The sequence below is a fragment of the Mirounga leonina genome, unplaced genomic scaffold (assembly GCF_011800145.1).
Source record: "Mirounga leonina isolate KUSES-001 unplaced genomic scaffold, KU_Mleo_1.0 Mir_376, whole genome shotgun sequence".
Lineage (NCBI taxonomy): Eukaryota > Metazoa > Chordata > Mammalia > Carnivora > Phocidae > Mirounga > Mirounga leonina.
Genome location: NW_023270718.1, coordinates 10,290,453 through 10,313,422, shown reverse-complemented (window position 1 = coordinate 10,313,422; position 22,970 = coordinate 10,290,453). Strand labels below are relative to the sequence as shown.

The 22,970-nt window shown below is 51.2% G+C and overlaps 1 long non-coding RNA gene across 1 annotated transcript in view; it reads right to left on the bottom strand.

The window, feature by feature from the left end:
- Nucleotides 1-22,970, bottom strand: part of LOC117997948 — a 51,642-nt gene that overhangs the window by 3,213 nt on the left and 25,459 nt on the right. Inside the window, exon 2 of the long non-coding RNA XR_004675933.1 lies at nt 10,014-10,169. This is a non-coding gene — a long non-coding RNA (uncharacterized LOC117997948). The remainder of the gene's footprint in view (nt 1-10,013; nt 10,170-22,970) is intronic.

Below are 22,970 nucleotides of genomic sequence, written 5' to 3'. Positions count from 1 at the left end.
GGGGTCATCCTTAGTCAAGTAGCCAGTGCCTGAGCAGTCCCTCACAGACCTTATTTTTTTATTTTTTTTAAAGATTTTATTTATTTATTTGAGAGAGAGAATGAAAGAGAGAGAGCACAAGAGCGGGGAGGGTCAGAGGGAGAAGCAGACTCCCTGCCGAGCAGGGAGCCCAATGCGGGACTCGATCCCAGGACTCCAGGATCATGACCTGAGCTGAAGGCAGTTGCTTAACCAACTGAGCCACCCAGGCGCCCTTATTCAAATGCATCCTTGGAATGTTCTACAGCTTGATTGTGGTGTTGTACCCAGGTGCCTACATTCATCAAAACCCATTAGTTGCATGCTTACAACAGGTGCCTTTTGCTGTATGTACATTACACACCGATAAGTTGATTTTTTAAAAAAATGCATTTTGGGGCAGGGTCAGAATTTTACTATTTGGGTCTCTGTGGACTCCTAAGAAATCCCAAGTGTCAAAAAAAAAAAAAAGCCACTGATAGAAGCAGCATCTTCTGACCACTCATCCGCGGACTGGGAGGAGCCCTATGGCTCTAGGGACGGACTCCTATGCATCGTACCTGCCCCAGGATGACTTCAGGGGAGACGGGGGCTCGGTGAGTCAGATGAAGGAGATGAGTGGAATCAGTCGGTTTGCATATGGCAGGCTGTTATTCTCCTTCAGAATTGGGTCGCTGGGGAAGGCTGTCTCTCCTCTAAGTCCCAGCCCCCCCACCCCCCAGATACCAAAACATCCTAAGACACCGAAAGGTAAAAACCATAATTAATGTAGGTGGATCGACGGGTCAGTGGGCAAGCAGGTGGGTGGGTCAGTGGATGGACGGATGAGTTCAAGTGCCAACTGTATAGATTTCCACCCCCAAAATGGGAAGAAAATTGCAAGTACAAGTAGAAATGAGGTGCGTGACATCCCTCCCCCAGCACAGGGTGACTCCTTGCAGCCCAGGTACTCCTTCATTCAAAACATTTATTAAATTCCTGCTGGGCCACGATTACTAGATCACACACAGTCTTTAGCCACCTTCTGGAACATTCCAGGTTCTCTGGATCCCTTCCGTCCCCTCCTCCCCACTGCAGCCGTTTTCATGGCAACAGCCTCGGCCAATCACCGCTGAAGGAGAAGAAGCTGGCTTGCCGACTTCCAGCCAGGGTCCCCAGGGATGGGAGAAGTAGCATAAACTCGGGAGGCTGCCCATCGCAACGCAAAGGGAGTCGAGTGTGTGGGATGGCACAGAAGCCATACCCTCCCAGAGCTTCATCTAGCGGGAGACACAGGAAGAGAGCCAGGGGTGAGAAACATCAGGAACAGAGCAAGGGTGGAGGGTGGGAACAGGGAAGGGCGTGGGGGGAGGGGAGCGGAGGAGGGAGGACCCTGCTGAAGTGGTGTCTGAGCGGACTTGAAATAAGAGAGCAGGGGAGGCTGGAAGTCCAAGTGAGGACCCTCTTCCCGGCTTGCCCATGATCGCCTTTGGGCTGTGTCCTCACTCCATGGGGAGAGAGTGCTCTGGGGTCTCCTCCTCTTCTTCCAAACACCACTGATCCCACCCTCATGACCTCATCTAAACCTAATCACCCCCTCAAAGCCCACATCCCAGTACCAGCACACTTGGGGGGTTAGGGCTTCAACATTGAGTTTTGGGGGGATGCAATTCAGCCCATATGGGTACCTTGGGAGGACCAGGAAAACTCAGTCCTGAATTTGGTTTGGGAGTCGTCCTCACCCGCCAACGCAAATATGAAGCGGAACACAAATGAAAAGGCAGCTTCATCCTGAGCCTCAAAGGATCTCCACAAAGGAAGTGACCTGCACGTGAAGAAGGAATCCACTATATATGTGACAGGGCCACGCAGCAGAAAACAACAGGGCGCCCGCGGACGAGCAGGGACCTCAGCCTTCGGCCTCAGGGAACTGAATTCTACCAACAACTGCATGGTGTTGGAAAAGGACCTCGAGACCCAGAAGGGAAAATGGTCCAGCCTGCGAGACCCCTGCCCCCCACTCCCGCCCCAGCAAGCCCAGATAATACGCAGAGTTTCAAGTGGCTCAGTTCCTGATGGTTTGTTATGCAGCGGCAGACACCGGATCCGTCAGCTGACTGAATGGGTGGACGGTATCTTTAAAAAGAGGCGCTCTCTCGGCCCACAGTTAGGCTCCCGGTTAAGTAAACTAACTGAATCAGTGAGCCAAGACCTGTGCCTGATTAGAATTCCAGTAGCGCAAAACCTGTCTTCAGAAGTCAACATGCTAAAGAGGAAAGCCGTCGTGATCCTTATCTTTTCCAAAGATTTTTACTTCAGGAAAAGTAACTGGAGAGAGTCTGCCTTAAAATGAGAATCTGTTTCACAAGGTCCATACGCAAATGACCAGCTGAGGACCACCCACGGGGGACACCTGCCTGGACCGGATCTGGCCCGGGCGGGCACAGTGTCCACTCCCTAGTGAGGAGGTAGGGGCAGCGGTCTTACTGGGGACAAAGACCCATATTTTTATTGATTCATTTGTTGCCATTTCAGAGCCTGGAAAATTCCAGGCTCCAAGGCTTTCTCCCCTCCTTTGCAGCCCCTCCCTCCCTGTGCTGTGGTTTCCATGGCAACAGCCGGAGCCCGCTCCTGATGCAGAGGCTGGTGAAGGCTCCTGGGGAAAGGAGCCGCTGACACCCCACCAGCCAGGGCGCCTTGGAGGGGAGGAGACCCTTAAAGGCACAGACATCTCGCCAACACTCCATGCGCATTTAAAAAAGGTTTTATGGTAGTAAAGCATACATGTGATAAAATTTACCCTTTTCACCATTTTTTAGGCACGTAGTTCTGTGGGACTGAGTGCATTCACACTGCTGTGCACCATCCCCACCATCGGTCTCTGAGCTTCTTCCCAAACTGAAACTGTCCCCATTAAACCACAACCCCCGACCCCGTCCTCCCCCAGCCCTGATAGCCACCATCCTACCTCGGTCTCTCTGAATTCGACAGCTCTAGGCTGTGGCGAGTGACAGGAGTTTCTTCCCTTTCAAGGCTGAATAATATTCCCGCGTATGGATGTGCCACATTTTGCTCATCCATTCATTCCTCAAAGGACACTGGGTTGCTTCCATGTTTTGGCTACTGTGAATAATGCTGCTATGAACATGGATGTGCAGACATCTCTTTGAGACCCTACGTGCAGTTCTTTTGGATGTGGACCCAGAGGTGGAATTGCTGGACCACATGGTAATTCCTGGCTTAACGCTGTGAGGGGCCGCCATACTGTTTTCCAAGCGGCTGCTCGACTCTGCTTTCCCACCAGCGACCGTGCGTGTCTTCCTCACTTGCCACAACTGCTCCTTCTGATGGAGTCTTTGCAGACGGGCAACGACATGGCTCTGGAGCTTCTGCTGACTCTACACCATTGCAAGTGTTTAGCTGAGTGGTGGTCGTGGGTGCTGGTAGCCCAAACACCATCTCCTACCATCCGGTCTTCATTAGGGTTTGTTTTTTTTTTTAAGTTTATTTATTTATTTATTTTTACGTCACCTCCACACCCAACGTGGGGCTCGAACTCACGACTCGAGATCGAGCGTTGCATGCTACACCAACTGAGCCAGCCAGGCGCCCCCAGTGTTCATTAGTTCAATTATTTGTTTGTATGCTTACTCCCTCAACACTGTTTTTCGAGCGTCTACAGTCTGCTAGGCACTGGAAGGTAAACAGTGCACAAGAACAGACCCAGTCTCTGCTTTCGTGGAGCTCTACCTGTCTGTACTTGAATTTCCTCATCTGTGAAATGGGCACGACACAGATTCTGCCCCCATAGGGGTCAGCGAAGACTAGATGACTCATATTTGTAAAGCGATAGGGCACAGCCTGGTGCGCGTGAACCATCATCTGGCCTGGCCCTGTGCTGGCCACGGTGGAAGGAGTGGACCCTCCCCTCTGGAGTACAGCTGGGGTGTGCATGAGCGAGCAGGACACCTGTCTCAGGACCCACTCGTGCAAGGCAGGACCACGGCATCCACCTCAGCTGTCCCTCCCATGCTCCCCACGCAGCCATTGCAGAGTCCTGACTAGATGGGCTCCAGAACATCCCCAGAAGCCGACCTGGCTCCCTCCTCATCGCTGGGCTCAAAACGCTGCCACCGCATTTTAGGTGGCCCCAGAATGGCCCATGCTTTTGCTAGGACTGTCCCTTGAGGAATTCCTACCACTAACAGGGTGAATACCACATTCTGAACTTCTACCTGGGAGGTGACCTCATTGCAGGCTAGGGGTGTGTCTTGACCCCGCACCTCAACCCTTGCGCAGAGCCGCCTGTTGTAAGTGATAACAACAACACTAAGAAGTACTAACGTATGCATGTGCGCTGCGGCACTTTGTGGTCCTACGCCATGTGCCCAGGAAGCTCTGCTGCATGGACAGACTGTCTCCAACACATCCACCAACAAGGAAATCAACCCTTCTCGATCCACAAAACCTCACGTCCCATGTTTGAACGAGTCTCAGAGAACAAACACGACCTTGAACCTCCTTCCCCCCTTTCAGCTCTTTGATGCCATGCTCCGTCTCACGAAAAAAGAATCACTGTGAGTTCTCTTGTTTCCAGATGTACACACGGCCTCTTTGCGAGCGTCTGTTTTCAGTTCATACTTTCAAAGTTTGTTGATTTGGGAGTTCAAGGCCCTCTCTGGCCCGCGGATAGCACGGCAGTTCCTGGAACCGGCTGTGTGTGTGTGTGTGAAGGGGCATCTGTGAGCAGAGCCCCAGAAGAAAGCCTCTCTTTCTGCTGTGTTGAAGGGTGGGGTATGGGGCATCCAGCCTCTCAGCCCTCTCCTTCCTTCCTGCACGGAACCTATAAACAGCCAAGTCTTGTACTTGAGGCTGGAGTCTGTGGCCTCCTCCATACGCTGTCACAGAACAGCTACAGTACGTGCTCAGCAAATTCCTGTCAGACAGAATTCCCCAAACAGGTCCCCTCTGTGACTGGAACGTATTTAGGAGAATTTGACTCTGTGCCTGTGGCCTGGGGCGGCATGCGTGCATGTGTGCTGAGCGTGCACGCTCCCTGTGGAAACATCTACACTCATGGTGGGCACCTCTGCACCCCTTCTTCCCCGCTCCCTCTCCACCAATCACCAGCCAGGTGCCCAGCACTCTACTCCAAGAAGCTGCTCTTGCCCATCCTAAATCTGATGGCTACGTCCGTCTGGGTCCCTCAGCTCACAGAGCTTGACCGACTCACAGGGACGCTAACCTCCCTATGGTCTTTGTCTTCCTTCCCCAGGCGCTCCCCTAAGTAGCCAAGGCTCCAGGACTCGGTCCAGGTCCACCTTTCTCATCAGCACTGGTCACCTACGGTTGCTAACAAGTTACCCCAACATTTAGGACCGAAAGCAACAATGCCTATGATCCTGGGAAGCAGGAGCAGCTCAGCTGAGCGGTTCTGGCTCAGAGTCTCTCCTGAGGTTGCTAGTAAGATGCTGACCAGGGCTGCAGTCACACGAAGGCTTGACTGGGGCCGGATGGTGCATGTTCAAGGTGCTTCCTCACAGTCCTGGCAAGTTATGCTGCCTGGTGGCAGGAAGCCTCAGTTCCTGGCCTAGAGTAGCTCTCTAGGGGAGCACCTGAGTGCCCACACGACGTGGTTTCCCCCAGAGCAAGTGAGACAGGGGAGAGCATGCAGGAAGCAGCCATGCCTTTCATAACCCCGCCTTGGAAACCACACATGGACAGTTCTGTAATATCCTGCTGGTCACACAGGTCAGCTAGCTGTCTCCTCTGTGGGAGGGGACCGCACAGAGGCTCGAGGACCAGGACTCTGAATCACTAGGGCCCACCTTGGCGGCCAGCTTCCACATCCTTTCTGCTCCTTCTGAGCTGCCCTTATCCAGAACCACGTTCACAACAACCATCTCCAGCCCTGATTTTCGGTTTGAATTCTTGCCTCTGTGACATCTCTCCATGAACGTTAAACTGGCATTGTAAGCTAAAAATCAAAATGAATGCCAAAAATAAAAAGCCATGATGGAAGGATGGAATGTCAAAAATTTAAATAAAGTCCAGTGTGTGTTGAGCCATATTGAAGTGTGGGGCTAAGGAAAAAATGTGAGGTCCTATATATGTGTGTGGTTTTTTTTTTTTTTTTTAAAGATTTTATTTATTTATTTGAGACCGAGAGAATGAGAGACAGAGAGCATGAGAGGGAGGAGGGTCAGAGGGAGAAGCAGCCTCCCCGCCGAGCAGGGAGCCCGATGCGGGACTCGATTCCGGGACTCCAGGATCATGACCCGAGCTGAAGGCAGTCGCCCAACGAACTGAGCCACCCAGGCGCCCCTGTGTGTGGTTTTTTTTTAAGATTTATATCTATATATATATATTTTTTTAAGATTTTATTTATTTATTTGACAGAGAGAGACACAGCGAGAGAGGGAACACAAGCAGGGGGAGTGGGAGAGGGAGAAGCAGGCTTCCCGCTGAGCAGGGAGCCCGATGTGGGGCTCGATCCCAGGACCCTGGGATCATGACCTGAGCCGAAGGCAGACGCTTTAACGACTGAGCCACCCAGGCGCCCCAAGATTTATATATTTTTTAAGATTTTATTTATTTATTTGCCAGAGAGAGAGCACAAGCTGGGGGAGTGGCACGTAGAGGGAGAAGCAGGCTCCTGCTGAGCAGGGAGCCCAATGAGGGACTCGATCCCAGGACCTGGGATCATAACTTGAGCCAAAGGCAGATGCTTAACTGACTGAGCCACCCAGGCGTCCCTATATATGTGTTTTTATGTAAAATTTTAATGGTTGATTTTTTTCCTCTAGAACATTAAACTCATTGAAAAAATATTGTAAAACTCAAAAGTAAATATATTAAAACTTACAACATTATTGTATGTCTAAATAGCTTATTTATACAAAAGAAAAAAACCATATTTTATTATAATTTTACTTTCCTGGATTTAATGGAAGCAAATTCATCAATAATATTTTCAAAATCTATTTCTGAAAAAAAATTGTCTCAAAAATAAATTTAAGAGGCGCCTGGGTGGCTGAGTCAGTGTGCCTGCCTTTGGCTCAGGTCATGATCCCGGGGTCCTGGGATGGAGCCCCACATCCCTGAGCTGGGAGCCTGCTTCTCCCTCCCCCTCTCCCTCTGCCTCTCCCCTCTGCTCGTGTTCTCTCTCTCAAATCAATCAATCAATCAATAAAATCTTTGGGGAAAAAAATAGAAGTGATGGATACCGTGAGGAAATTTAAAAAATACATTTAAAAATACATAAAAGCGGGGCACCTGGCTGGCTAAGTTGGTAGAGCGTGTAACTTAATCTTGGGGTCGTGAGTTCAAGCCCCATGTTGGATGTAGGGACTATTTTTAAAAAATTAAATAAATAACTAACCCCCCTTTAATAAACACATACACAAAATGTTAATAGCTGGTTCATCATGAGGGGGTTTTCGTTAATGGTTTTTTTTTTTTTAATATTGCATTAAAATGCTGTTTATCTTGAGGACTGAGTGTTGTGTGCTGTTACTGATTGCGTTGCTGAGTGGGAGTCGTGCCTTTGTTCATGTAATGCTCACATGAGCTCTGAGAGGCAGGTCCTCTTTTTTTCAAATGAAGCAAGTGGCTCAGAGGGTGTAGGGGGCTGTGGTGTGATGGGCTCCATCTAGGGCGGCCTAACTCTGCAATTAGAACCGGATAGGACCACCTTTCTCTTCTGTGTGCTCGGGAGCTCATCGGTAAAGTGGGAAGGTCATGTCACTCACCTTGCAGCTATGTCCTGGGAACAGCGCATCACGGCGTGCCTGGCACATGTTAGTTATTGTATAATAATGACACTAATTGTGATGATGATGATGGTGATGTGTTGGCAATCAGGGCCCCAGCCAGATTTGAAACTGCTTGATTCTAAAAACACCAGGCTTCTTCTTCTCAGTGACTAGCTCCACCATCTAAGACATCTAAGTGCATTTCTTCCTCTCTCTCGGCTACCTAATAGGGCCCCCCCCATCATTTGTGGGCCCAGCCCGCGGCCCAGTGGCCACACAGCCCAGAGAAGTCACTAAGTCCATATTTGTTCTTCTGGCAGTTTACTTTCATGTGACTGTTTGATCTCTTTCTCTCAGTGTCCTTGTTGCTGCAAGAAGGTAGTGAGAAGCCTGCTCCATGCCCTGGTGATCTCCAGTGTCCTGGAGAAAGCCCGACATACAGTAAATGTTCAATTAATTATCGGTGACGCTAACAATATTAAAATTTCTAATAGCTAAATTGCAAATCCCACAGTTCTTACCATCGACAAGGCCCTTCTTGATCCACCCCCACCCCCCCCTTCCTTACCCTGCCTAATAGCACTTCAACCACTGTGGTCTCATTGCTCTTCCTTGAATGTGCTCAATGTGTTTCTACCCCAGGGCCTTTGCACGTACTGTACCCTCCCCCTGGAATGTTCTTTTCCCATGACTTGCTCCCTGGCTTTATTCTGCTCTCTCATTTATCACAACCCGAGAAAGGCCGCCTTTGACTACCCCATCACTTTGACCCAGTCACCCTCTCGTCCACTAACCCCTTCACTCTTTATCAGAGCACACAAAGCAAATTTAGTTTGTGGTCTGTCTCCCCCCTCAGAAAGTAAGCACCATGAGACTTTTCAGGGCAGGTTCTTCCACATCGTTGTACCCAGGGTTTCTCAACCTTGGCACTATTGATGCTAGGGGCTGGGTCGGTCCTTGTCAGGGGCTGGCGTCCTGTTTACTGTAGGGTGTTTAGCAGCATCCCCGCCTCTGTGTACTAGATGGTAACAGCGCCTGCCCCTTTGCGTGTGGCAGCCAGAATGTTTCCAAATGCCTCCTCGCGGAGGCAAAATCGCCCCCAGTTGAAAAGCACTGTTCTAATCCCATACCCTAGAACAGTATCTGCCATTACAGATACTGTTGGTGTGAAATCCACAGTCTATGAACGAAGAATTATAGTTGATAACGCTTGCATCGCGGTGCTCCTGGGAGACTTGCCATGTCCAAGGCACTGATTAGGTGACATTCTACAAACGCCCTGCGGTGCATTTTAATTCCAGGAAAGAACATGCCGGGGCCTCTGGTAGACGCCCTCCCCACCCCGGTTAATTTTGTTGTCCACTGCTGTTTGCTGTTCTCCCTGAAGACCTTTGCAGGACAAAGGCCACTCTTGCCTGTTGCCATGGGAACCGCAGCTGAGGGTGAGGGGAGAGGGGAGGGGAGGGGGATGCAGAATCGTGGAGACACACAGAGAGAGAGGCTCAGGGCGCCGAAACATCCAGGCTCCAGAGGCAAACGTGAGTTTGAGGACGTCCTCGCATACATGCCACACGACAGGAGTTTGCGGAAAGAACAAAATTCGTTTGCCGCCCCCCCCCCCCCCCCCCCCCCCCCCCGCCAACACACACACTGTCTGTTCTGTCTGTGACGTGAGGAACGCGTCCTCCTTGCGAGGGAAAAATAGAAGTGGTCTGTATTTGATTCTAGGGAGAACTGCACTTGCCTATTCCTCCCTGCTAAGTGAATTTTGGTGAGCGAAACCCAAATAAATAACCAAGTGCTTTCACTAAACGCAGGAAGGAAATGATACCAGGCACGCGCGCATGACGAAAATGTGTGGGTGCTGCGGACCCAGGTGTGAGGACAAGTTCGTGCCACGTCCCAAGGTCCTTCCAGTGAATCATGGAAACCGCGGGTCGTCTCGGGGACCCCAACTCCCATGGCGTTAAGTACTCTTCAAAAACGCAAGTTGCTTTGTAGGAAAGCACTTTCTCGTTTTCACTGCAAGCCCCTACCTCACTGGTTTTAATTAATCATGGCCGCTACCATGACCACAAGGTGGGCATTCACGTGCTTGTGAGTTCTGGAAGCAGAACGGCTGGGTCATTGGGCAAACGTATTTTAAACTTTGCCAAAAATACCGGACAGAGAGGCCGTAGCCCACGTGTGCCCACCGCCCGCACTAGGAAGGGGCCTGCTTCCCCAGCCCCCCGTTGACGGCGTGTTGTCATCCTTGCCTACCTGATGTGGTGGAAACCGTGTCTCGGTTTGGCTCGGCATCCGGGTTGTGGGTCAGAGGTGGGACGAGACCTCTGTGACTTTTGCTTGCACGCTGGGAGTTCTGCTCTGTGAACACCTTTTCAGATCCTTCGTCCTGTTTTACAGTCTCTTACTGGCCTGAAACACAATTCATACACGTAAGTGACATACATTCCTTTGACTACCACGTCGGCTGCAATGACGTCAGCCAGTTGCGTTTTCAATCTCTCTTAACTTGTGGCTTTCCCTGATACATATACATATACACTCTTTTTAAAAATTGTGCTAAAATACATATAACAACATAAAACGTACCATCTTAACCATTTTTAAGGATATGGTCCAGTTTAGGTTCATTCACATTGTTCCACAACCGTCCCCACCATCCGTCTCCAGGACTTTCCATCTTGTGAAACTGAGACTCCGTCCTCACGAAATGACAACTCCCCTTCCCCCTCCCCCAACCCGTGGCGCCACCGTCTACTTTCTATTCTAAGTACCTCATATAAATGGAACCATAACACTGTCTTTTTGTGACTAGCTTAAGCCGCTTGGCAAAACGTCCTCAAGATCCATGCACGTTAGGATTCCCTTCCTTTTTTTTTTTTTTAAGATTTATTTATTTTGAGTGGGGAGGGGCAGAGGGAGAGAGAGAGAGAATCTCAAGCAGACTCCATGCTGAGCACAGAGCCCAATGCGGGGCTTGATCCCAGGACCCTGAGATCATGACCTGAGCCGAAATCAAGACTCGGACGCCTAACTGACTGAGCCACCCAGGCATCCCTCCTTTTTTTTTTTTTTTTTTTTTTTTAAGATTTTGTTTATTTATTCATGAGAGACACAGAGAAAGAGAGAGAGAGAGAGGCAGAGGCAGAAGCAGGCTCCCAAGGAGCAGGGAGCCCAATGCAGGGCTCGATCCCAGGACCCCGGGACCACGACCTGAGCCGAAGGCAGATGCTTAACCATCTGAGCCACCCAGGCGCCCTCCTCCTTTCTTTTTAAGCTGAATAGTATTCTCTTGTGCGGACAGACCGCATTTTGTCCATCTATTCATTCACTGATGGACACTTGGGTTGCTTCCACGTTTCAGCTCCTGTGAATAATGCCTCTCTGAACACGGGTGTACAAATACCTCTTTAAGACCCTGCTTTCAGTTCTTTTGGGTGTGTACCCAGAAGAGCAATTGCTGGGTAGTAGGGTAGCTCCATCTGTAATTTTTTGAGGAACCGCCATACTGTTTTCCAGAGTGGCTGCACCAGCTTGCACGCCCACCAATGGTGCACGAGGGTTCCTGCTTCTCCACATCCTCCCCGATACTTGATACCTGCTGGGTTTTGTTTGTTTGTTTTTAATAGTAACCATCCTGGTGGGCGAGGTGACATCTCACTGGTTTTATGTGGTCAGCTTTATGTGTCTTTGTGCTCGCGTTTGTGTGCTTTTGGGACTCGTTCGTGCATCCTTCCCTCTCTGTGATGGTAAGAACGCTGACACGTCGAATCTCATACTGAGCAGAGGAAAGGCCCAAGAGAAACTGTGTCCCTCAACGAGGTGCTGGCACCAGCTGCTCACTGCGGAGTCTGAGCCAGAATTAAACTGAAAAGATGGTTCACATGGGAGAGGAGTTCGTCCGGAGTTTCATGGCCCTCTGGACGAGGCTCGAAGAATGTCAACATTCAGTCTGCGTGCCAGATAAATCAACCGACCTCAGAATTTTCCCTGATTAATGAACTGAGTGCCAGACTGGAGTCCAAGCTCTCTATGTATTGCCTTCTAACTCAGGAAGGGAAAGGCTTTCTCGGAAACAGTAAAACATAGCCAGTGTTCTGGAGACATTCATTCCCAAACATATTTAAGACTAGTCATCTGTTCTGTAGATGCCTTCCCTGGAGCCAGCTGCAGATGAGTTTCTCTCCACTTTTCTGGTGTGAAAATCTTGACTCTGATTTTCTCCTGGCTTTAGTTCCAGTGCCGGGTGACTTCCCTGGGACTTCGTAGGCATCAAGCATTTCGAGCCCACTTCTAAAATCCTGTGTTACATTGAATTAAAGTAAAAATCGATGGGAGTGATTACAATAACAGAGTTGTATGTGTAAAATGCTCGGGATGTACTAAGTGAGAAGCCTGTATGATTCTGTGGCCTGACTTTGTGGATGTGTTTGTAAATTCACATACAGAAACAGATCAAAAAAGAATCCCTGTTTAATCTCTTCCTCCACCTCCTCCGAGTAAGGACTCCCCTTATTTGTCGTCGAGGCGCGCAGGTTAGTGGGATGGCAGAGAACGCCTCCTGGACAGTGAACGTTCATTCCCAGGGGCCGCAGGGGACCCTCGAGTCTGGGGGCAGCAGTGACTGTGTCCTCCCCAGACCAGTCTGCGGCCGGCCTCTACGAGTCTGCCTCCAGAACCTCCACAGGGATCTAAAGCTGTCCTGCCTCTCCAAAGATCTACCTGCCGTCCCCCTGTGCCTCTCTCAACGGCTGGTGTCATGCTGGCTTCTGTCGCTGCCAAGAATGCTGGCTGTTACACCAGCGTCTCCTTGATCTGGTGTCCAAAAGGCCCGGTGCAGGGAGGCGACAGGACCACGGCTTGCCCAGACCTTACCTGAAGTAGCAAAGGATGCCCCTTCCCTGGGGGGGTGCAGCCTCACAGCTCCATGCCCAGCTTGGTGGGACAGGATGGTCTGGATTTCAACCCTTTTACCAGCCTTGATTATCACCCTTGTGCAGTGAACAGTCTGCACAACTCTACACCGAAGCCCCATGGCCTGCCTACTCATTTTCCAATCTTTAGGTAGGAAAGGAAAGTCCTCCTACTCCTATTGAAAATGTGTCACTCGTGTTTATTGAGCACCTACTGTATGCAAACCTAAACTTGCATGTGAAATTTAATCTCAGACACATCTGTGAGTCAGGGTGTTCTTTTGGCCCTATTTTTCTTATAAGCCCTGTCAGAGCTGATAAACAATATTATGTATATTTATACTTACAATGGCTAATTAATAAAACCCAAAGTGCTGTCCAGGGCCTAACAGGGTTCTCTTAACCAGACAGGGAAACTGAGGCTCGAAGAGATGACAGAGATGGCATGATGGATTGGAACCTGTGCCGCCACATTTAACCGCAACGCGGAGAGGCCTTCCTCATCCTCTCTGCCTCAGGGACCTCATCTGTAAAACGGGGAATGGTAGCAACTGCCTTTTAGTGCCGTGAGGGTGAATGGAAGGCACACAGCACCTGGAGCTCACACAGCCCAGGGGAATCAGTCGCTCGGGCGAAATGTGTCCTTGTGACTAACATCACCATCACCATTGCTGCCTTTGACCCCTTCCCAACCCTGGTATTCACAGCCCTGCCCACGAGGCACCCCCCCAGACACCAAACCCCAAACCAATGCCGAAATGCCTCTCTCCGCGTCCCTTTCCCGGAGGCGGGACCTGGCACCAGGGTGGTCACCAAGTAAACCACTCGTCCTTCTGATGTCACCTCCGTGTGTTTGTCAGCGTGATTCCTCTCCCTCCCACGGACTCTGAGCCACGTGGACGCCTCCATCCTTGTGTCACTGAGTGATGGACACACTTAATACAAATAACACTCTCTAGATTAATACTTACAGGGGCTAATTAATACAATCCAAAGTGCCTTCCATCGTGACCTGACCTTCCTCCATCGCTAACTTCACCTCTTACGTTCTGTTATCTCACGCTGCTGGGGGGCTGCTTCCTTCCTAGGATGTCCCAACAAGCCCCCAGACAGCCTGGGCCCCTCTTCCTTCATCCCTGTTCACTCCCTTCCCTTACACATCTGCTCAACGCCCATCCTCTCCTGGGCCCTCTCCCCAGCCTCTGCCCAAGCTTTTTTTCTTCACTGCTCTAATCACGGTGCTGCGTTCTGGGTTCTCCTGTCCACTGTCCGCGACCCCACTAGAAGAGAAGCCCCAGAAGCAGGGGCTTTCCACTGTCTGGTTTCTGCCGCGTCTGACCCCCTGCTCTGTCACCTGGTACGTGGCCGGGGGGCCTCGGTACCTATTTGTCTGATGATTAAATGCCTGTTTCAGAGGAACAGATGTCTCGGATATTAGGGTCTCAGGGTGGAGACTGCTTGTTTTTCTCCCCATCGCATCCCTGGCTTCATGAAAAGAGTGGGGCTTAATCAATATGTAGAATGAGTCAGTGAGTGTTGAAAGGCTAAGACCAACATCCCCGCTTCTTGTGGGGGGTTTGTGAGTTCTTATAAGGCCTGCTGGGACCCAAAGAGCCAGCTTTGTGTTCCTACTCACTGACCCCCATCTAATGATGTGCATGAATGTGCACAAAGGATGGGCCCGACCAGCAGTGGGGAGGGGCTGCAGGTGTGAGACCACCCCCCCCGCCCCCACCCAGGCTGGGTCTCTGTCAGGGGGCACCTCGTCATCTGTTTTCTCTCAAGAGCTGTCACCTGACTGAGCCGCAGAGGCGGGCTCAGGCCGTTGCCATGGAAACCACAGTGGGCTCCTGGAAGGAGAGGGGAGGGGGCCAGAGAGCGAGAGCCTCAGGAGTACTGGAAATTTCCAGCTCTGGAGTCAGACTGTGCTGGGATCAAAATGTCTGGCTATCCCAAAGCAGGTGCTTACTAAAAGTCTGCTGCAAAAGTAAAGGGCTCGGCACCCCCTCTCCGCGTCTCTGAACCAAGAGTGTTTTCTCCTCACTGCTGTGTGTTCCCAGGAGAATCACACACACACAGGCGGCCCACCTCACCAACATGAATTGCGTTCCCCGAATCCAAAATAATGCCAGCTAAAAGTGGCGAGCAGAGAGACAGGAGAGAAATAATCTCGGGGAATTCCGAGGGCAACAGAGAACATGAAGCAGGGAGCTGAGAGAGACGGGGTGGAGGTCTTACATCGACGAGTCATTCTGCAGCTCGTGTCCATTCTCTCTTGCTCGAAAAATGTCCGTCATATTCCGTTGTCTGGACAGACCTCAGTGGATGTGCACACTGCTTGTTGGTGGACATTTAGGATGGCATCCATTTCTCTTCTTTGCTACGCTTCTCTCCAGGGCACAGAGCAGTACCCGGCACAGAGTTTGAACAAACAAATCCGTGTGAGAGTTTCCTGCAGGGCACGAATCTCAAACTGGGTTTTCTGAGTGGTAGGGAAATGCACCTCACCAGCTTTTTTAGATATTGTCACACTGCTCCCCGAAATGGTCTTGGACTTCTGTCTTCGTCACCTGCGGAAATGGACGCCCTCTGGGAATAGACACATTGTGTTTTTCATCTCTGTTGTGTCCTCACCTCGGTCTGGGGTGGAGTGAGTGTCTGGCACATGCCGGGTTAATGAATGGACAAGTAAATGGGTTATATTTGCTCAAATTTGGATAATTGATGCCTATACAAGTTTTTAATCCAGCTCTTGTTGATTTAACATAAAATCCTAACATTAAATATCCTTCAAAACACAGTTTCTTGATCAAGCGAAGAATTCGTGTCTTTGGGCTGTAAAGTCCTGCAGCAAAGGGCACTTCACATCCCGGTGCGCACATTCTATGCACTTGTCCCTGGGACCGCCTTGACCTCAGTGTGGCTGTGGGTTTTTTTGTGAACGTCTGCGGGGCCCAGGCTCCTGGAGGTGGGTTTGCCGGGTCAAGGGGCATACGCGTTTTACAAGCTAAGGCCCACCACTAAAAGAACTTGCCAGAAAGGTTAGAGCAAGCTGCCTTCTCAACACCAGCCCCGGAAGGTATCCGTTTTCCACGCAACTGCCAACTCCGCTGGACGATGTTTTCATCTCTGTCCCTCTGACAATGGGAAAAACGGCTTGCCAGTTTGCTTTTCACATCCAGGGTTCTGTTGTTGTTGTTGTTTTTGAGTACAAAGAGGTTGGAATATCATTTTGTATTTTTTGATCATTTCCATTTTCTTATTTTTTAATTTTTAAAAAATATTTTATTTATTTATTTGTCAGAAAGAGAGCACAAGCAGGGGGAGTGGCAGCCTCCCCGATGAGGGACTCGATCCCAGGACCCTGAGATCACCACCTGAGCCAAAGGCAGACGATTAACCAACCGAGCCACCCAGGCTTCCCTCAATTTTCTTCTTTAAAGCCTTCCTGTCCATATATATAATTTGAGGCTCATTTCTGCCCCCCTCATATTTTAAATTCATTTGTCACAAACACAACTGGCAGATAAAAGATACAATTTCTTTGATCTTCATTAGGTTGCAAAGTAGTTTCACCCATTTTGTCTCTTTGCTTTACTTTTTTTTTTTCCTTCTGTACCTACTTTTCCAGCTCTTGTCTTTTCTTCTTAAGGCAGTAAAAGTTCTAGAGTTGTCTTTCCTGAGCTCTTCTCCATCCAAATATGAAAACATTCACCCAAGCTTTCTGTGCTGAGCAGAAAGCTGAAGGCCATCGGCTCTCTCCCTGTCCCGTGTGGTCCTCCTTCCTCCTACTCAGACAATTCTAGGGTCTCTAATATCCGACCAACCGCCCATCCATCCAAGGAAGGAAGCTTAATGCTATGACAACACGTTAAAAGAATAAAGGCACCAGAATCCCGACTGTGAGCTGAACAGAATCCACTCATTTGTTCACATTCTGAAAACGTTTGGAGACCCTCCCACAGGCCAGGCAGACAGTAGGGAACCCAAATACATATGTTGGTTTAACATCTCCCCCCGCCACTGGACTACATGCTCGCTGAGGGCAGCGAGTTTGGTGTGCTTTCTTCCTCATGCACCCCCTCTGCCTCGCGTGACCCTCGCCCGCAGTGGTCCCTCCATCAGCTTCTGCTGAATGACTCTAAGAGAACCTCCTTGGAAGGAACAGAAGCCCCTCACAGCTCAGCTCTCCGAGCCAAGAGCGTGCCTTTCCTTGTATCCCCGCTCCCAGGACAGTCGACCCATATTTGTCAAATAAATGAATGAACGAATGAACAAGGAGAAGAAACCATAATGCTGATGTTACTGGTGCTTTAAAGACACGTGTGATTTCTGACCGGGTCCTGGGAGGCCCTCACAGCGGGTTTTGTGATCTTTTGCCGAGCTCCCATTCAAGGATGTATTTCAAGGGGCACGAGAGTCCGGCTCAGACCACTGCTGCAAGACTGTGGGCCTGAACCCCCAGCTGCCCTCCCCTCCTAGAGCAATTACCTGGTCTCCAGAAGGAGGTGGGCTCAGCTGTTGCCATGGAAACTGCAGCTGGGGGAGGGGGGAGGAGAGACACTGGAAGTCGTCCCCCCCATCAGTGTGTGTGTGTGTGTGTGTGTGTGTGTGTGTGTGTGTTGCAGGGGGGTGTTCCCAGCGCTGGTGAGCGCACCTTAGCGCGTCATACAAGTTCACTGACAGAAGGAATGTCCCCCCTGCCGCCCCAGTCCACGCGCAGTGCTCCTGGTGGATTGGATTGTTACAGGAACTTGAGATACTAAGGCAACCTGCTTGCCTGTTCTGTCAACAGACGCTTGTTTCCCTTTCCCTTTTTTTTTTCCACCACAAAGAATACGAGAACGGCCCCCATCCCTGGCACGGTGCCTGGCACACACACGGTGTTGCCTACGCATTGCAGTGGGCATTCTTGTACCTGAGTCCTTGTGGGGATCGGAGGGAGCCCCCCTGTCCGGGGCACACACCGGGAGCAGAACTGCTGGGCTCAGGGCGGCTTCCTCAACCCAGCGTGGCTGACATTTGGGGCCAGTTATTCTTTTTTTGGGGGGGAGGCTGTCCTGTGCATTTGAGGATGTGCAACATCATCCCCGGTCTATTCACTAGATGCTGGGAGCACCTGCCCTGCCCCCCGCCCGTTGTGACAACCAAACGTGGTTGTATTCGCTGCCAAATATCCCCTCGGCGGGAGAAGCAAAGATTGTCCCCCAGGTTACATAGCCCCTGTTGCTGGGTGCAGCCTCCCTGTCGACTGAGGACCCAGTTCCCAAATGCAGGGATTGCTGGGTCGAAGGGTGTTCGGACCGATGGCTAAAACGTGGACCAGAAAGGCAGCACCAGACCACGCCTCACATGGGCCACAGATGAACCTGTGTCTCCAGCCACACCCTCGCACGCTCCCCGTATTTCCATCTAGCGTGGAAAGTGGCGCCTCATTTTGACTTCCATGTCCACTCTGCCAGATGGGAGAGGTGGAGTATCTCTCCGTACTTACTGATAATTCGAATGTTCTCTTCCACACGCAGCTTCTTGCCAGCCCTTTGCTCGCCCTTTCTTTCTGGTCTTCAGCTTCGGTCTTTTGGACACGTCTGCGCCCTTTGTATACGAACCACGAGGTTTGGACTGTGCCACCTCTGTTTTTGCCAGCTTCTTGCTCCCCTTCCCTTGGCACCTGTGGGTTCCATCTGGATGAAGCCACGTTCGCCCATCTTCTCTATTCTGTGTGTTGGTTGTTGCTTCTTCACCCAGAGGCTTCACACTGCGTGGCCACTAAACAGTCACCCCCTTTCTGCCTGAGCGGACAGTGCCCAGCTCCGGTGGCCACAGACGGAGTTCGGGGCTCAGCGTTACAGAAAAGAGGGCTCCAGTGGCTAATGTCTCGCCGTCGCTCGGGGTGTGGACAGCAGGCCGCCAAAGACCAGGCCTCGAGCAGCAGGGAGAAGGCAGATGAGTTCGCATGCGCACAGGCGGCGAGTCCTCCCTGGAGACAGGTGATGTGAGATTGTCTGGATGGGCAGCAGAACCAAATCCAAGCGCATTCACACTCCGGAAGGAGAGGACGCCAACAGTGGAAGGTCAACCTGGCCAGAGGGTGCCAAGGGCAGCGTGTAGAAGGCCTGCCTCACTGAGAAGCCGTCTTGGGAAGGGGTGGGCTCAGCCCGGACTTCTCTGCGCAGAGCCTGGGCCTGGCCAGTGGGGTGACCGGCACTCCCGGTGTGCCTGGGGCTGCTAGACCGTTGTTAGAAATGCAGGAATAACAGGCTCCACCAGACCTACTCAGTCAGCTGCCAGGTGATTCAAAAGCACAGAAAAATTTGAGAAGCGCTGCTTTAGGAGGCAGAGCCGCGGACAGAGGAGACGTGGGAACAAGGCTGGCCTGGCGGCATCCAACCTCACCATGCAGCTCTCTGCAGCCTGGGTCCCCCACCCTCACCACCAGTAGCAGGACAGAGGGACCTGGAGCTGCCCCACCCCTCTCCTGGCCGTATTAACCAGGCCCCTCACTGTCTGTGTCTCTGACGCTGTGACCTCTCGGGGCCTTGCTGACCCTGCAGGGACTGCCCCTCGAGGGACAGCTAATTCCGAGAGACAGGCAACCAGCGGAGCGTGCCTCTTGTATGCACGCCAGCCAATCCAGAGCCCACCCCCACCTGCTCCGGGGGGCGCGCACCCTCTGGGCCACTGTCCACCCGCCCTCAGCCGCCCAGGGCCAGGCGCCCGACAACCAGGGGCAGCCCCCGCGCCCCACCGCTCGCGGAAACGATCCAGGCGAGCCGACCCTAAGCCTGCTTCCTCGGCCTTGCCTGCTCCTTCCCACGGAAGCCATGGCCCAGGCTCTTGCTGCGGGTCCCCCTCGCGCCCTCTGCCTCCTGGCCGACGCGCTGCTTCCCTGCGTGGCCCCTGCCTGACTGGGTGTGCCCTCTCCTCTCGAGAATGGTGAGTAGCCACTGACGTTTTCAGAGGCACTCATCTCCTGATCTGTGTTGACCTGGCCACGCCTAAGTCATACTGAAGCCTGTATTTTAAAATACTCGGTCACGGCGGGGCTGGGCAGGAACCCTGGGCACGGGGCCTTGGAGGCACCCTTTCCAGACACAGAGATCTACCAGTTCTGCCTCAAAATGCTCTGTGTTTCGTTACTGACCATCTTTCTCATTTCCTGCAGTAACCTCCTCATTGTTCTGCTTCCTTCCCCCAGTAAAATGGCCCTGTCCCTCCCTGATTCACGCTCCAGTTGCTCTGGGGATGAAAGCCCCTCTCCATACTGAGCCCCACAGCTGGACGCATCAGAGCTTTCCCAGAGGAGGCCTGGTGGGAGGCAGGCTGCTGGGGAGAAGGGGGCCCAGGACTTCTCCGGCGGGTTGGTTTGCGAAGTTCTGAACCCTAACGCGCCAGGCTCTGCACTGCCTGCAAGCTGGTGTGTGAGTGTGGAGAGGTGGGTGCACGTACGTTACCACGTGTGACGTGTCAGAGCACAAATTAACACACGGACACTCTTCACGTGGCCTGAGTGTGTGCGGTGAGCATCGCAGAGCTCAGATGGCAAGTGTTCACTGGCCTGTGACCCTTCCCACAAATGTGGGAACCACAGGTCGAGCTACACTGCCATTCTTTCCTTTTCTCTGTGATTAAAACTTTGGAACAGTTACGAGACATGGTTGCAAAAGAAACTATGTTTGTGCTTTAGAAATGGATCCCTCCAGCACGGTGTCCACAAGGCGCATCTTTCGGAAGGAAATTCTCTAGATCAGGGACCGTTCCAGGGTGGGGTCTTCACGAGGCTTCATCGGCCCCCGGGATAACTTCTAACAGCTTCACCCAGGGAGGAGGAACCTCCATCACTTCGGCTCCCCCTTAAAATGTTGGCCTGTCCCGTTATCCCCTCCCGGCTACCATGCTGGCCCAAGCGTCCCCTGCCGGAGTCCCAGATGGCTAGCCCAGCCTCCTCCTCCGCTCCCTCCACCACGGACTCCGCGCCTCAGCCAGGGTGCGGTTTCTGACAGGCAGGGGGTCAGTACTGTACGGAGTTCATACTGTATCCGCTTTGGTCTTCATGAATCCAACACAACCGGTAGATTCTTTTTTTTTTTTTTTAAATCTTTAGTAGTAATCTTTTCTTTCTTTTTTTTTTTTTTAAAGATTTATTTATTTATTTGAGAGAGCGAGAATGAGAGAGAGTACATGAGAGGGGGGAGGGTCAGAGGGAGAAGCAGGCTCCTCGCTGAGCAGGGAGCCCGACGTGGGACTCGATCCCGGGACTCCAGGATCATGACCTGAGCCGAAGGCAGTTGCTTAACCAACTGAGCCACCCAGGCGCCCCAACCGGTAGATTCTTAATGAATGCAGCCGAAGTGCCCAGAGACACAGACCGAGGGGGACTCTCACAGAGTGTCTGTGAGACAAAATGATTGGAAACAAGACTATAGAACACAGGAATGGCGCACAAAAATGAGAACTTCACACTGTTTTAATTAAAAGATAAAAACAAATTTCTCTCCCTTTGAAAACACAATCAAAATTATGGAGAAATATTTCATATCATGGGACATCGTCACGAGGGAAGAAAATCGGATGACAAGCTGCAGAAACACAGCCCCGATCTCGAGTAAACACTGACAGGCTTATCTGCGCAGTGAGCACAGAGAAACAGAAACACAGCCTCCAAAAAACAGGCACCACGGCGGAGCCACCGCCTGATTTGGGATAAAATTCAGAGACACAGCAAATCTCGAAGACCCTTCCTGCTCTCTGACCTGTAGCTCGACCTGTGGAAATCTCCCCCGGGGAGCGAATGCGGCACATGGAGGCCGATCTGAGTGCAGGTTGGCCATGCCGCTGTTGTCTGGGAGAGAGAAATGTTAGGACAACGTTGTTCTCCCTTCCCAGAGGCAGTCGAGGGTCCCCCCCAGTCCCGGAGGTCTCTACCCAGCTGTGTGGAGCCCCTCACACTTCCAAATCCTCCCCTTTCCCAGGGAGGGAGGCCACCAGCTCCCTAATGCAGAAACAGTATAGGTTCAAGAATCGTCAGAGTTCTACCAGAGAAATAACCAGTGGTGTTACAAGCCGAATTGTGTCCCCCCAAACTCATAAGCTGACGTCCCAGCCCCCAGCACCTCCGAGTGTGAGTGTACTTGCACACAGGCCTTTAAAGAAGTAATTAAGGTAAACTAAGGTCGTCAGGGTGGGCCCTAATCCAATGTGACTGGTGTCCTCGTAAGAAGAGATCAGGACACGGACACGCACATGGGAAAACCATGGGGGGAAAGGGGGAGAAGGCGGCCGTCTGCAGGCTAGGGAGAGAGGCCTCAGGAAACCCAGCCCTGCGCACACCTGGATCTCAGACTTCCAGCCTCCAGGACTGGGAGAGAACACGTTTCTGTCGTTTAGACGGCTCAGCCTATGGGGCTTTATCATGCAGCCCAAGCAAACTGGTAGAGGTAGAACATATACGTACATTCGTGTGTGTGTGTGTATGTGTGTGCACACACGTATTTGCATGTATGCATGTGAGTGCGCACACGTGTATTTGCATGTACGTGAGTGTGTATATGTATTTGCACGCACGTGTGAACACGTATTTGCATGCACATATTGAGTGTGTACATGTGTATTTGCATGTACATGTGTGTACACGGATTTGCATGCACGTATGTGTGTACACGTGTATTTGCATGCACGTATGTGTGTACACGTGTATTTGCATGCACGTATGTGAGTGTGTATACGTATTTGCATGTACATGAGTGTGTACACGTATTTGCATGTACGTATTGAGTGTGTACACGTGTATTTGCATGCACGTATGAGTGTATACGTATTTGCATGTACGTATTGAGTGTGTACATGTGTATTTGCACGCACATATGTGAGTGTATACGTATTTGCATGTACATGAGTGTGTACACGTATTTGCATGTACGTATGTGTGTACATGTGTATTTGCATGTATGTATGTGTGTACACGTATTTGCATGTACGTATGTGAGTGCGCACACGTGTATTTGCATGTACGTGAGTGTGTATATGTATTTGCATGCACATGTGTACACGTATTTGCATGTACATATGAGTGTGTACGCATGTATTTGCATGTACGTATGTGAGTGCGTACACGTGTATTTGCACGTACGAGTGTGTACACGTATTTGCATGTACATATGTGTGTACACGTGTATTTGCATGTGAGTGTGTACACGTGTATTTGCATGTACGTATGTGAGTGTACATGTATTTGCATGTACGTGTGTACACATGTATTTGCATGTACGTATGAGTGTGTACACGTGTATTTGCATGTACG